This window comes from Gavialis gangeticus, unplaced genomic scaffold (genome assembly GCF_001723915.1).
Source record: "Gavialis gangeticus isolate Ggan-Ray unplaced genomic scaffold, GavGan_comp1, whole genome shotgun sequence".
Classification (NCBI taxonomy): domain Eukaryota; kingdom Metazoa; phylum Chordata; order Crocodylia; family Gavialidae; genus Gavialis; species Gavialis gangeticus.
This window is the reverse complement of record NW_017729006.1, coordinates 26,290,113-26,293,320: the sequence shown is the minus strand read 5'-3', so window position 1 is coordinate 26,293,320 and position 3,208 is coordinate 26,290,113. Positions and strand designations below refer to the sequence as shown.

The following is a 3,208-nucleotide window of genomic DNA, read 5'->3' as shown; positions in this document are numbered from 1 at the left end:
GAATCCTTGCCTCCTGCATATTCCCTGGACCACCATGGCTACAGTATCACTCCTGCACTACCAAACCCTCCTAAAAAACAGAACCAAAAAAACCACTAAAACAAACAAACAGAAAATGTTAACCCAATTCTAACACAGACAACAGTGTAGTTTATGGCAAGATCATTTTATCATTTATTTATGAAGTGATATTTGACATTTTACTACCAAGTAAGGGACTGTAAAGGCTGCATAGCAATGTAATCTCTCTACACTAGACAGAGAAGCTGGAAACCACCCAGCCTCAGCACAATTCCATACCAATAGAAAATAAGCCCATGCTACAACCGTTGGGTGGAGGGGGAAGGAGGGTGGAGAAGAGCAGGGAGCAGCAGCACAGGTGCAGCTGGAAGTTGCCTGGACCTGGTGCATCTCCTTGCTACTCAGCCCAAGTGAGGCTGTGAGCATGTGCACAGGAAACGGCAAATCACTCTGGCTCATTCACCTGGATCCAACCCACAGGCCATATGTTGCCAACCTCTAATCTGACCTTTCGTCCCATCAATACATGCAGCTATTTTGCACTTAATAGCTTTCTCCTGCCATGATTTTCTTAAGTTTTCAGTGATTAGACATGTCTTTGCTTTCTGAAGCAAACTAACCATCAACTGAAGATAGTGCATTTGTAACCAGAATTATGAATGACATTTGTCATAACAAATTATTTCTATACATGTGTAATATATGGTGCTGTACTAACAAACTTAATATATGCCCTCAATTGGTACCAACAGGTTTTGGGTCCTTTCAGAATATTTCTTTTAAAAAGTAGGGGAATTTGCTGACATGCCAGCTATATCATACTTAAAGCTAACGAGAGCCTATGCAAAAATAAATAACACTATTCTAAACACTAATAACAAGCAATATTTTGAATGTTTGTATTAATCACTCAGCTGTTTTTAGTAGATCTGGAAGAATAAATTGCTACAGCTAACAGGAACAGCAATAAAAAACGAGAAGCTAAATATAAACTCCTTAAAAGAACTGCATATTTATTTAAGCCAAAGAAGGCTAATTTATGTTATTGGTGTAGGTCTCACTGACATTATCAGGGGAAAATGACTATTACACCAATGGGTGTGATATATAGCTCTGGAGTCATGCATGATAAACTCTAATGGTTGTGCTTTGAGGTAAAAGTCTTTACTAAATCAAGCAGCAATGAATCACTCCCCCAATGTCATGTTTCTGAAGCCATGTGTGTCAGAACTGTGAATTTAAAGAGGACAGTCAATCATTAATGACTGATTTTAAGATCTTTATCAGTCAATTAATAGACAGGTAAAGGAGTTAAGGGCCTTGGACAAAGAATTAATGGATCCTCACTGACAACCTATATTTAATTTTAGCAAACATAGTATAATGAGTTTTCCACCAATCATCTAACACCGTCATGTGTTTACAGTACTCTACACAGTGCAGATCTATAATGTAGAGTTTAGAATTTGGAACAATATCGTTAAAAAAACATGATGGATTAATCATTTATACTTAAAATATTGGAAGATAAAAATGCTTATTGCATGTCAAGATCCTTGTAAAAGACCAAGATTTAGAAATAGATATAACAAGGATCCTCTTTTTCTGAAACCAGTGGGGTAGTGAATGAGTGATGAGAGTGGAGAACTCATTAAGAAAAGAAAATTCTTCAATGTCCTAATGTGTCTGTTGAGTCCAGGATTCAGTTAACATTAACTTTCAAGCAAGTAAAATTTGCTTTTATATCCAGATGTGAAAGATTAAGAAAGGGATATCTGAAAACAAGAGGTGGAAACAAACAGGTTAGAAATGGTGACCACAACAAAGATGTGATCCATTAGTTTATATCAGTATGTCTCTAAATCAAATTCCAAATTCTGCTGCATCTTCTGAGCATGATTTTGATAGTAAGTTTGTACTGTACTCACATTTTTGCATTTTACTCTCTAGCAAAGAGTCAGGAGAATTTTTTTCACATAACAGAAAATGAGCAACAAAGAGTAAAGCAAGGGTTTCTAATCTGGAGTGTTTCCCTTTAAAATGAAAATACCCTAAGACAATAAACCAGCTACTTACTCAGGACACAGTTCACCTAGGTGTGCCTGTCACCAAGCGACTGATAATAAGATGAGGGACTTGGAGTCAGTGAAAAGAGTAAACTGATGGCAGGGACTGGGGGTGTGGAAATACCATATTTACTCAAATCTAAGACTAGGGTTTTCCCACAGTCAGCAAGGAAGGCAAAAAAAGGTCTTATCTTGGATTCAAGTACAAGGCTGAGGCATGCAACTGCTCTGCTCCAGCCTTGGCTCCAGGTTCAGGGCTGACACCAGAGATGAGCAATTGCCTGACCTGGGCTGGGATGGCTTGTTTAGCAGGGAGAGGGGATGCATGACTAACGGAGTGGAAGAAAGCCACAGTGGAAAGAAGAAGGAGGAAATGGGAGAAACCCATGTGCATGGCTCAGGGGTAGCATAAGGAGACCTGCCCTTCCTTACCTCCTTGACCTGCCCTCCCCTACCTCCTTGCCACTACTTCCTGGCGAAGTGGGGCTGGGGCTGGGGCTCAGGCCAGGGCCAGGGCCAGGGCCACTGCTTCTACTGACTGCTCTGGAGAAGGTAAGCAGAAGGTAAGCAGTGAGTATGGAGTGGAGGTAGATAATGGGGCTGGGGGAAAACAGGCATGACCTGGGGGCAATGGGTTGGGGAACAGATGGGAGAAGATGTGGGACAGGCTTCAGGGGGGAGCAAGGGGTGGGGGACAGAGGGCAGAATGAGGCATGGAGGGGCAGGCAGCAGAAGGGCACATGGCAGGGGCCAGGCACCAGAAACAGACAGGCACAGGGGGCAAGCGGCAAGCGGAAGCAGGCAAGGAGGAGAAGGGGCAGCAGTCTGGTTCCTCTCTCCCTCCCACTGCCTTCTCCACCACAGTAATAGGGGGATGAATTTAAAACAACCTTCTACTCATTAAATTCTATACATGGAAAATTATAACACATTTATAGGGGTGTAGGTTGTAGCCGTGTTGGTCTAAGGACATAGGCAGACAAGGTTCTTTGCGTGAATCTGATATCTTTTATTAGACCAACTTAAATAGTTGGAAAACAATTATTAAGCAAGCCTTTGGGTTCAAAAACCCTTCGTCAGGCTAAGGAAGTTTCTGCAGTTGGTGTGTGCTCTTCCTGGAT

The 3,208-nt window shown here is 41.8% G+C and overlaps 1 protein-coding gene across 7 annotated transcripts in view; it reads right to left on the bottom strand.

Moving 5' to 3' along the window:
• BBS9 (Bardet-Biedl syndrome 9) overlaps positions 1 to 3,208 on the bottom strand; it is a 573,789-nt gene that overhangs the window by 375,118 nt on the left and 195,463 nt on the right. The gene's annotated exons all lie outside the window — the stretch shown is intronic.